Genomic DNA, 12,199 nt, shown 5'->3' with positions numbered 1-12,199 from the left:
ACAGTGGGTTAACTGCCTTGTCCAGGGGAACAGTGGGTTAACTGCCTTGTTCAGGGGAACAGTGGGTTAACTGCCTTGTTCAGGGGAACAGTGGGTTAACTGCCTTGTTCAGGGGAACAGTGGGTTAACTGCCTTGTTCAGGGGAACAGTGGGTTAACTGCCTTGTTCAGGGGAACAGAGGGTTAACTGCCTTGTTCAGGGGAACAGTGGGTTAACTGCCTTGTTCAGGGGAACAGTGGGTTAACTGCCTTGTTCAGGGGAACAGTGGGTTAACTGCCTTGTTCAGGGGAACAGTGGGTTGACTGCCTTGCTCAGGGGAACAGTGGGTTGACTGCCTTGTTCAGGGGAACAGTGGGTTAACTGCCTTGTTCAGGGGAACAGTGGGTTAACTGCCTTGTTCAGGGGAACAGTGGGTTAACTGCCTTGCTCAGGGGAACAGTGGGTTAACTGCCTTGCTCAGGGGAACAGTGGGTTAACTGCCTTGCTCAGGGGAACAGTGGGTTAACTGCCTTGCTCAGGGGAACAGTGGGTTAACTGCCTTGTTCAGGGGAACAGTGGGTTAACTGCCTTGTTCAGGGGAACAGTGGGTTAACTGCCTTGTTCAGGGGAACAGTGGGTTAACTGCCTTGTTCAGGGGAACAGTGGGTTAACTGCCTTGTTCAGGGGCAGAACGACAGATTCTCCACCTTTTGAGTATTCCACAAAATGTGCTACCCTGGGTAGGATAATATATATAAATAAATAAAGGCATAAAATCAGCCTCATGGATAAATAACGTTGTTCTGATGTTCTTAGATTCCATTGAAAAGGTGAATATTAATATTATATATATATATTATAATATTATAATACGATAGTTGAGAGTGGTGTTGCTAGGAGACACAGACGTTGGTATTCCCTCTTATGGATAGTTGAGAGTGGTGTTACAGGAGACACAGACGTTGGTATTCCCTCTTATGGATAGTTGAGAGTGGTGTTACAGGAGACACAGACGTTGGTATTCCCTCTTATGGATAGTTGAGAGTGGTGTGGTGTTACAGGAGACACAGACGTTGGTATTCCCTCCTTATGGATAGTTGAGAGTGGTGTTACAGGAGACACAGACGTTGGTATTCCCTCTTATGGATAGTCGAGAGTGGTGTTACAGGAGACACAGACGTTGGTATTCCCTCTTATGGATAGTTGAGAGTGGTGTTACAGGAGACACAGACGTTGGTATTCCCTCTTATGGATAGTCGAGAGTGGTGTTACAGGAGACACAGACGTTGGTATTCCCTCTTATGGATAGTTGAGAGTGGTGTTACAGGAGACACAGACGTTGGTATTCCCTCTTATGGATAGTTGAGAGTGGTGTTACAGGAGACACAGACGTTGGTATTCCCTCTTATGGATAGTTGAGAGTGGTGTGGTGTTACAGGAGACACAGACGTTGGTATTCCCTCTTATGGATAGTTGAGAGTGGTGTGGTGTTACAGGAGACACAGACGTTGGTATTCCCTCCTTATGGATAGTTGAGAGTGGTGTTACAGGAGACACAGACGTTGGTATTCCCTCTTATGGATAGTTGAGAGTGGTGTGGTGTTACAGGAGACACAGACGTTGGTATTCCCTCCTTATGGATAGTTGAGAGTGGTGTTACAGGAGACACAGACGTTGGTATTCCCTCTTATGGATAGTTGAGAGTGGTGTTACAGGAGACACAGACGTTGGTATTCCCTCTTATGGATAGTTGAGAGTGGTGTTACAGGAGACACAGACGTTGGTATTCCCTCTTATGGATAGTTGAGAGTGGTGTTACAGGAGACACAGACGTCGGTATTCCCTCTTATGGATAGTTGAGAGTGGTGTGGTGTTACAGGAGACACAGACGTTGGTATTCCCTCTTATGGATAGTTGAGAGTGGTGTGGTGTTACAGGAGACACAGACGTTGGTTTTCCCTCTTATGGATAGTTGAGAGTTGTGTTACAGGAGACACAGACGTCGGTATTCCCTCTTATGGATAGTTGAGAGTGGTGTTACAGGAGACACAGACGTTGGTATTCCCTCTTATGGATAGTTGAGAGTGGTGTTACAGGAGACACAGACGTTGGTTTTCCCTCTTATGGATAGTTGAGAGTGGTATGGTGTTACAGGAGACACAGACGTTGGTTTTCCCTCTTATGGATAGTTGAGAGTGGTGTTACAGGAGACACAGACGTTGGTATTCCCTCTTATGGATAGTTGAGAGTGGTGTTACAGGAGACACAGACGTTGGTATTCCCTCTTATGGATAGTTGAGAGTGGTGTTACAGGAGACACAGACGTCGGTATTCCCTCTTATGGATAGTTGAGAGTGGTGTTACAGGAGACACAGACGTTGGTATTCCCTCTTATGGATAGTTGAGAGTGGTGTTACAGGAGACACAGACGTTGGTATTCCCTCTTATGAATCCGGGGAAGACAGTTCTACTTTCTAACATGCCACCATTTATTAGAAATGAAGTGTTGGAGCGAGAATTATCTCCTCAGGGACAACTTGTTTCTACAATAAAAAACGTTATTTTGGGATACAAATCTCCTTTTTGCTGACACATAGTCGTGTCTCGTAGGAGACGAGTGCACGTGATTTGAAAGAAGTTTACTGACCAACTGAATTTAGCGTTCAGTTTTAAGATTGACGGGTTTGCGATTATGTGTTCTACTCTTCTACTGAATCAATGAAATGCTTTGGTTGTGGAAGAGAGTGGTTACGTTTGGTGCGTTACTGTCCAGGGAACGGTAACGGCTCTAACGCTGGCACAGCTGAAGCATCACCGAGAAGGGATGAACAGCCAGGTTCAGGGGAAGGGAGGCAGATGTGGTGGGAAAGCAGTGTGGATACGGGGGTAATTGTGGTAGATCAGGGAAAGAAGGGGGGGGGGGGGGGCAGTTGGTGTGATGGAGGTCGCTGAGGGGGTGATGGAAAATTAAACTGGGAGTTCAAGAGGAGATTGAAACAATGGAAAAATGAAGTAGCTGTTTTCAAAGTACCGGGGAGGAAGAGGAAGAATTTAAGGGGTGATGAAGGTTCTAATTCCAAGAGGAAGTAGAGAGATTGATAAATCCATTGAGGATAAACAGGAAGTAGAGAGATTGATAAATCCATTGAGGATAAACAGGAAGTAGAGATGATTAATCCGTTGAGGATAAACAGGAAGTAGAGATTGATAAATCCGTTGAGGGTAAACAGGAAGTAGAGATTAACGGGGGGGGGGGGGGGGGTTTAACAAGCCCGGAAATCGCTAGATTCAAGAAAGTAGTCACGAGAAGCGACAAGGGATTTAAATTCTAAAGGAAATGAAAGAGTTCAGTTAGAAAAACTCTGTTTTCTGTCTCTTACTCTGTCTTTTTTTTTTTTCAGCCATGAGCAATTTCAAGATTTCTTCTTTAAACGTAAGAGAGATGTTAAAAAAGAGCCATAGTGTATGAGTTAATAAAGAGAAGTGATATGTTTTCCTCAGGAAACGCATAGTCAAATGGAAAATCAAGTTGTGGCAACAGGAGTGGGTGGGGCATCCTGTTGGGGGTGGGGCATCCTGTTGGGGGTGGGGCATCCTGTTGGGGGTGTGGGGGGCATCCTGTTGGGGGTGTGGCATCCTGTTGGGGGTGGGGCATCCTGTTGGGGGTGTGGGGGGCATCCTGTTGGGGGTGGGGCATCCTGTTGGGGGTGGGGGGGGCATCCTGTTGGGGGTGTGGCATCCTGTTGGGGGTGTGGCATCCTGTTGGGGGTGGGGGGGTGGGGCATCCTGTTGGGGGTGGGGCATCCTGTTGGGGGTGGGGGGGGCATCCTGTTGGGGGTGGGGGGGCCATCCTGCTGGGGGTGGGGGGGGCATCCTGTTGGGGGTGTGGCCGTCCTGTTGGGGGTGTGGCCGTCCTGTTGGGGGTGTGGCCGTCCTGTTGGGGGTGTGGCCGTCCTGTTGGGGGTGTGGCCGTCCTGTTGGGGGTGTGGCCGTCCTGTTGGGGGTGTGGCCGTCCTGTTGGGGGTGTGGCCGTCCTGTTGGGGGTGTGGCCGTCCTGTTGGGGGTGTGGCCGTCTTGTTGGGGGTGTGGCCGTCTTGTTGGGGGTGTGGCCGTCTTGTTGGGGGTGTGGCCGTCTTGTTGGGCGTGTGGCCGTCCTGTTGGGCGTGTGGCCGTCCTGTTCTGACAAATGGTTCTTGCCTTTGTCATATGAGGTTGAAGAGGTAGTTGAGGGGAGGTTATTAAAAGTTATATATGAAAACATCCCTATGTGTCTAATAAATGTATATGCCCCAGCAGTGACAGTCAAGAGGGTATGTTTTTACAGAGATTATCAAATACCTTTTGAGAAATGTAATACCGAGGATGATTTATTTCATACTGGGGATTTTAACTGTACAGTCAGTGATTTTTTTTAGAATGAAATCACAAAGAACCTCATATAGACTCAACGCCTTCTTGTAACACATGAGCTGTGATATTTTGGCGGAGCCAACATGGAGGCACTAGACGACAGTACACATGGGGCCCAAGTGATAGAGAACACCATCTCTCTGGCCATGTTAGATTTATGGTCAAAACAATAACATCTCAGGTCTGGTTAATCAAGTGTGATTTTCTGATCATTGTTTAATAACAGGAGGTTGTGTACATTAACACTGTAAAACCCACAAGTGCATCCTCGATAACTACTGTGATTATTATTATTTGACCCTGCTGGTCATTTATGAACATTTGAACATCTTGGCCATGTTCTGTTATAATCTCCACCCGGCACAGCCAGAAGAGGACTGGCCACCCCTCATAGCCTGGTTCCTCTCTAGGTTTCTTCCTAGGTTTTGGCCTTTCTAGGGAGTTTTTCCAAGCCACCGTGCTTCTACACCTGCATTGCTTGCTGTTTGGGGTTTTAGGCTGGGTTTCTGTACAGCACTTTGAGATATCAGCTGATGTAAGAAGGGCTATATAAAATACATTTGATTTGATTTGATCCTGGCATTTTAATATAAACATTATTGAGTGATGATCACTTCAGGAAATGTTTTTCTGTTTTTTTCTGGGAGAGCTGGAGGTCTGAAGAGGACCGTTTTGTATCTCTTCAACAGTGGTGGGATAAAGGGGAACATCCAGATTCAACTATTCTGTAATCAATACACCATGAATGTCACCAGAGATATCACCAGATCAATGAACGTCCTAGAGTCTGAGACAGTGGGACTCCTGATGTTGGTTTGAGACCACAGGAGATCGAGGCCATATTCAGGCCTTTCAAGAGGAAAAACAGCCTCTCATTACCAGACCTGCTGGGTATCAGAGCACAGGGGGTTATTGGTGAGAAGTTTGTTTCAGGGAATCTCTGAAATGGATCCCTCATCCACATTTTTCTTAGGTTTAGAGAAAAAGAATGGACGAAGAAGAATTATTAATTGCCTCAAATCAGCTGTTGGACAGGAGCTCACTAGCCCAAGTGGAATTAGGAAGAGGACAGCAGAGTTCTATGCTGAGCTCTACACGTGGAATTAGGAAGAGGACAGTAGAGTTCTATGCTGAGCTCTACACGTGGAATTAGGAAGAGGACAGTAGAGTTCTATGCTGAGCTCTACCAGTGGAATTAGGAAGAGGACAGTAGAGTTCTATGCTGAGCTCTACTAGTGGAATTAGGAAGAGGACAGTAGAGTTCTATGCTGAGCTCTACCAGTGGAATTAGGAAGAGGACAGTAGAGTTCTATGCTGAGCTCTACCAGTGGAATTAGGAAGAGGACAGTAGAGTTCTATGCTGAGCTCTACAAGTGGAATTAGGAAGAGGACAGTAGAGTTCTATGCTGAGCTCTACTAGTGGAATTAGGAAGAGGACAGTAGAGTTCTATGCTGAGCTCTACAAGTGGAATTAGGAAGAGGACAGTAGAGTTCTATGCTGAGCTCTACAAGTGGAATTAGGAAGAGGACAGTAGAGTTCTATGCTGAGCTCTACAAGTGGAATTAGGAAGAGGACAGTAGAGTTCTATGCTGAGCTCTACAAGTGGAATTAGGAAGAGGACAGTAGAGTTCTATGCTGAGCTCTACAAGTGGAATTAGGAAGAGGACAGTAGAGTTCTATGCTGAGCTCTACCAGTGTGAGTATATAGAGGATATAACAGTGACACAGCAGTCCCTTGATGGGCTCCCACAGGTGGCAGCAGAAGCTCAGGTTGAACTAGATCAACCGTTGTCTTTGCAGGAGCTATACACTACATTAAAAGGCATGGATAACGTAAGGGCGCAGGGCATTGATGGGCTTCTTGTTGACTTTTTTAATGTATTTTTGGGCTATGTTGCGAGAGGATTGGCATAGCAGTAGTTAACGATAGTTTTGACCAGAGGGTTACTACCGCTAAGCTGCAGGATTGCTGTCCTCACCCTTCTGCCATAAAAGGGTTACCCTATGGAGGTGAAGAACTGGAGGCCGGTGGCCTTAAAACTTCTTATGGCTGCATCCCGCTAACGGGATCGATATGACAACAGCCAGTCGAAGTGCAGGGCGCCAAATTCAAACAACAGAAATTTCATAATTAAAATTCCTCAGACATTCATGTGTCTTATACCATTTTAAAGATAATCTTGTTGTTAATCCCAACAAAGTGTCCGATTTCAAATAGGCTTTTCAGCGAAATCACTACAAACGATTATGTTAGGTCACCACAAAACCACAATAAGCACAGCCATTTTTCCAGCCAAAGAGAGGAGTCACAAAAAGCAGAAATAGAGATCAAATTAATCACTAACCTTTGATGATCTTCATCAGATGATACTCATAGGACTTCATGTTACACAATACATGTATGTTTTGTTTGATAAAGTTCATATTTATATAAAGAAATCTGAGTTTACATTGGCGCGTTACATTCACTAGTTCCAAAAACATCAAGTGATTTTGGATAGCCACATCGTTTCAACAGAAATACTCATCATAAATGTAGGTAATTATAGATATACCTCTCCTTAATGCAACCGCTGTGTCAGATTATTATTTTTTAATTACGGAAAAAGCAAACCGTGCAATAATCTGAGACGGCGCTCAGAACAATAGCCAACTTAGCCGCCATGTTGGAGTCGACAGAAACCAGAAAATACATGATAAATGTTTCCTTACCTTTGAACTTCATCAGAATGCAGTCCTAGGAATCCCGGGTCCACAATTAATGCTTGACTTGTTTGATAATGTCCGTTATTTATGTCCAATTAGCTACTTTGGTTAGCGCGTTTGGTAAACAATTCCAAAGTCACAAAGCGCGTCCACTATAACGTGACGAAATGTCCAAAAGTTCCATAACAGTCAGTAGAAACATGTCAAACGATGTACTGAATCAATCTTTAGAATGTAGTTAACATACATCTTGAATAACGTTCCAACCGGAGAATTACATCGACTTCAGTTGAGCGATGGAACGGAGCTGCCTCTCACGTGAACGCGCCTGGTCAAAGCATGTTCAGCTCGTGGCAGTGGTGAGTAATTCCTGTCTCCTTCGCCCCCCCTTCACATTAGAGTCATCAGACAAAGTTCTATTGACTGTTGACATCTAGTGGAAGCCGTAGGAAGTGAAAACTCATCAATATCTCGCTGTAATTTCAATGAGAGCTTGGTTGAAAATCTGCCTCAGAAAAAATCCAAACAGGAAGTGGAATTTATCAGGTTTTTGCCTGCCATATGAGTTCTGTTATACTCACAGACATAATTCAAACAGTTTTTGAAACTTCAGAGTGTTTTCTATCCAATACTAATAATAATATGCAAATATTAGCAACTATGACTGAGGAGCAGGCCGTTTACTCTGGGCTCCTCTGTGCACCTTTCATCCAAGCTACTCAATACTGACCCTGCAGCCACAAGAAGTTAAGAAGCAGTGCGGCTTGGTTGGGTTGTGCTTCTCGGAGGACGCATGGCTTTCGACCTTCGTCTCTCCCGAGCCCATACGGGAGTTGTAGCGATGAGACAAGATAGTAATTACTAACACAATTGGATACCATGAAATTGGGGAGAAAAAAAGGGGGTAAAATTAATAAAAATAAAAAATAAAAAGAATGGTATAAGGGAGGTTTTGAAGTATCTTGGGAGTGTAACTAGGGGCTGAGAGGACAATGGGGGGAAGAAAAATGGAATTAGGGGGGTTGTAATGGTGGAAGTATGTCGTATGTCCTCTTATTGTTAATAATGTGGTTGCCTCTGCACTGTGGCATCGGTTGTCATGTTAAGAGCCACCGTCTGGCCTTCTGGCCAAGATACAGGCAATTATTGTAGATTTATTTTGGGGGGATAAATATCATTGGGTTCCAGAAAGTGTTTTTGTATTTGTCAAAAGAGAAGAGAGGGGACAAGGTCTTGTACATCTGCTACTAGGGCTGCTGCTTTCTGCTAACAGTTTAGTCAAAGGTTGCTTTATGGACCGGAAAATGTGGTGTGGAGAGGGGGGTGACAGGTCTGGTATTACAGCAGGTAGGGGGATTAGAGTTAAAGAAGGCTTTATATGTGGTTCATAGTAGCCAGATTTCTAGGGAGGGAGTACCTCCGTTTTACAGAGGCCGCCTTAGTGTTTGGAGTATAATGAAGGTGTCCAGACACACTAAGGCTGAATCAGTGCATTGGCTGTTGGAGGAACCTCTGGTGTTTGGAGTATAATGAAGGTGTCCAGACACACTAAGGCTGAGTCAGTGCATTGGCTGCTGGAGGAACCTCTGGTGTTTGGAGTATAATGAAGGTGTCCAGACACACTAAGGCTGAGTCAGTGCATTGGCTGCTGGAGGAACCTCTGGTGTTTGGAGTATAATGAAGGTGTCCAGACACACTAAGGCTGAGTCAGTACATTGGCTGCTGGAGGAACCTCTGGTGTTTGGAGTATAATGAAGGTGTCCAGACACACTAAGGCTGAGTCAGTGCATTGGCTGTTGGAGGAACCTCTGGTGTTTGGAGTATAATGAAGGTGTCCAGTCACACTAAGGCTGAGTCAGTGCATTGGCTGCTGGAGGAACCTCTGGTGTTTGGAGTATAATGAAGGTGTCCAGACACACTACGGCTGAGTCAGTGCATTGGCTGCTGGAGGAACCTCTGGTGTTTGGAGTATAATGAAGGTGTCCAGACACACTAAGGCTGAGTCAGTACATTGGCTGCTGGAGGAACCTCTGGTGTTTGGAGTATAATGAAGGTGTCCAGACACACTAAGGCTGAGTCAGTACATTGGCTGCTGGAGGAACCTCTGGTGTTTGGAGGCAAGACTGGATTGTACAACTGAAGCTGGTCCACATTTCACCAAGATGCAGCTGAAGGGCAACATCATCACCCTCAGGAAGTTAACGGACATGGCTGGGCCCACATGAATGGATGGAGGACGGGCGGCTCAACATCTGGGGGTGATGTCGGAGAAGATTGTCGAACAACTGCTGGGAAGTTGCAAGGAAGGCTCTGTCAGTAGAAGAGTGAATTATGCTCGTGAGTTACTACAAAAAAGGCACCAGATGAAGACGCCCCATTTCCCAGACTAAGGATTCCACCCAATATCCCAGAGTCAAACAGAAGGGCTTTATTAGTGGATGTGAGAGGGTTGGAAGATATGGGTTTGGATGAGGTGGGGTTGGATGAGGTGGGTTTGGATGAGGTGGGTTTGGATGAGGTGGGTTTGGATGAGGTGGGTTTGGATGAGGTGGGTTTGGATGAGGTGGGTTTGGATGAGGTGGGTTTGGAAGAGGTGGGTTTGGAAGAGGTGGGTTTGGAAGAGGTGGGTTTGGAAGAGGTGGGTTTGGAAGAGGTGGGTTTGGAAGAGGTGGGTTTGGAAGAGGTGGGTTTGGAAGAGGTGGGTTTGGAAGAGGTGGGTTTGGAAGAGGTGGGTTTGGAAGAGGTGGGTTTGGATGAGGTGGGTTTGGATGAGGTGGGTTTGGAAGAGGTGGGTTGGAAGAGGTGGGTTGGAAGAGGTGGGTTGGATGAGGTGGGTTTGGAAGAGGTGGGTTTGGAAGAGGTGGGTTTGGAAGAGGTGGGTTTGGATGAGGTGGGTTTGGAAGAGGTGGGTTTGGAAGAGGTGGGTTTGGATGAGGTGGGTTTGGATGAGGTGGGTTTGGATGAGGTGGGTTTGGAAGAGGTGGGTTTGGAAGAGGTGGGTTTGGATGAGGTGGGTTTGGATGAGGTGGGGTTGGAAGAGGTGGGGTTGGAAGAGGTGGGGTTGGAAGAGGTGGGTTTGGAAGAGGTGGGTTTGGAAGAGGTGGGTTTGGAAGAGGTGGGTTTGGAAGAGGTGGGTTTGGATGAGGTGGGTTTGGATGAGGTGGGTTTGGATGAGGTGGGTTTGGATGAGGTGGGTTTGGATGAGGTGGGTTTGGATGAGGTGAATGGGAAGGAGTTATATAGAGGGTGTATCAAGGTTTTATATAAAGATACATTGAAAAATAGAAAAGACACTCCTTGGAGGGTAAAACTGGGCCTTGATGACAAGGTAAAGCCAGCATGGAGAGCACTGTACAAGCCACCGTTACTAAAGGGGACTGGTGATGACAAGGTAAAGCCAGCATGGAGAGCACTGTACAAGCCACCGTTACTAAAGGGGACTGGTGATATGTAATGGAGGGTGTTGATGACAAGGTAACCACCGTTACTAAAGGGGACTGGTGATATGTAATGGAGGGTGTTGATGACAAGGTAACCACCGTTACTAAAGGGGACTGGTGATATGTAATGGAGGGTGACGATGACAAGGTAAAGCCAGCATAGAGAGCACTGTACAAGCCACCGTTACTAAAGGGGACTGGTGATATGTAATGGAGGGTGTTGATGACAAGGTAACCACCGTTACTAAAGGGGACTGGTGATATGTAATGGAGGGTGATGATGACAAGGTAAAGCCAGCTTGGAGAGCACTGTACAAGCCACCGTTACTAAAGAGGACTGGTGATATGTAATGGAGGGTGTTGATGACAAGGTAAAGCCAGCATAGAGAGCACTGTATAAGCCACGGTTACTAAAGGGGACTGGTGATATGTAATGGAGGGTGATGATGACAAGGTAACCACCGTTACTAAAGGGGACTGGTGATATGTAATGGAGGGTGATGATGACAAGGTAAAGCCAGCATGGAGAACACTGTACAAGCCACCGTTACTAAAGGGGACTGGTGATATGTAATGGAGGGTGTTGATGACAAGGTAACCACCGTTACTAAAGGGGACTGGTGATATGTAATGGAGGGTGATGATGACAAGGTAAAGCCAGCATAGAGAGCACTGTACAAGCCACCGTTACTAAAGGGGACTGGTGATATGTAATGGAGGGTGACGATGACAAGGTAAAGCCAGCATAGAGAGCACTGTACAAGCCACCGTTACTAAAGGGGACTGGTGATATGTAATGGAGGGTGATGATGACAAGGTAAAGCCAGCATGGAGAGCACTGTACAAGCCACCGTTACTAAAGGGGACTGGTGATATGTAATGGAGGGTGTTGATGACAAGGTAACCACCGTTACTAAAGGGGACTGGTGATATGTAATGGAGGGTGATGATGACAAGGTAAAGCCAGCATAGAGAGCACTGTACAAGGCACCGTTACTAAAGGGGACTGGTGATATGTAATGGAGGGTGATGATGACAAGGTAAAGCCAGCATGGAGAGCACTGTACAAGCCACCGTTACTAAAGGGGACTGGTGATATGTAATGGAGGGTGTTGATGACAAGGTAAAGCCAGCATAGAGAGCACTGTATAAGCCACCGTTACTAAAGGGGACTGGTGATATGTAATGGAGGGTGACGATGACAAGGTAAAGCCAGCATGGAGAGCACTGTACAAGCCACCGTTACTAAAGAGGACTGGTGATATGTAATGGAGGGTGATGATGACAAGGTAACCACCGTTACTAAAGGGGACTGGTGATATGTAATGGAGGGTGTTGATGACAAGGTAACCACCGTTACTAAAGGGGACTGGTGATATGTAATGGAGGGTGACGATGACAAGGTAAAGCCAGCATGGAGAGCACTGTACAAGCCACCGTTACTAAAGGGGACTGGTGATATGTAATGGAGGGTGACGATGACAAGGTAAAGCCAGCATAGAGAGCACTGTACAAGCCACCGTTACTAAAGGGGACTGGTGATATGTAATGGAGGGTGACGATGACAAGGTAAAGCCAGCATGGAGAGCACTGTACAAGCCACCGTTACTAAAGAGGACTGGTGATATGTAATGGAGGGTGTTGATGACAAGGTAACCACCGT

The sequence above is a fragment of the Salvelinus namaycush genome, unplaced genomic scaffold, assembly GCF_016432855.1.
Source record: "Salvelinus namaycush isolate Seneca unplaced genomic scaffold, SaNama_1.0 Scaffold2778, whole genome shotgun sequence".
NCBI classification, from domain to species: Eukaryota; Metazoa; Chordata; class Actinopteri; order Salmoniformes; family Salmonidae; genus Salvelinus; species Salvelinus namaycush.
This window is presented reverse-complemented; position numbering follows the sequence as displayed.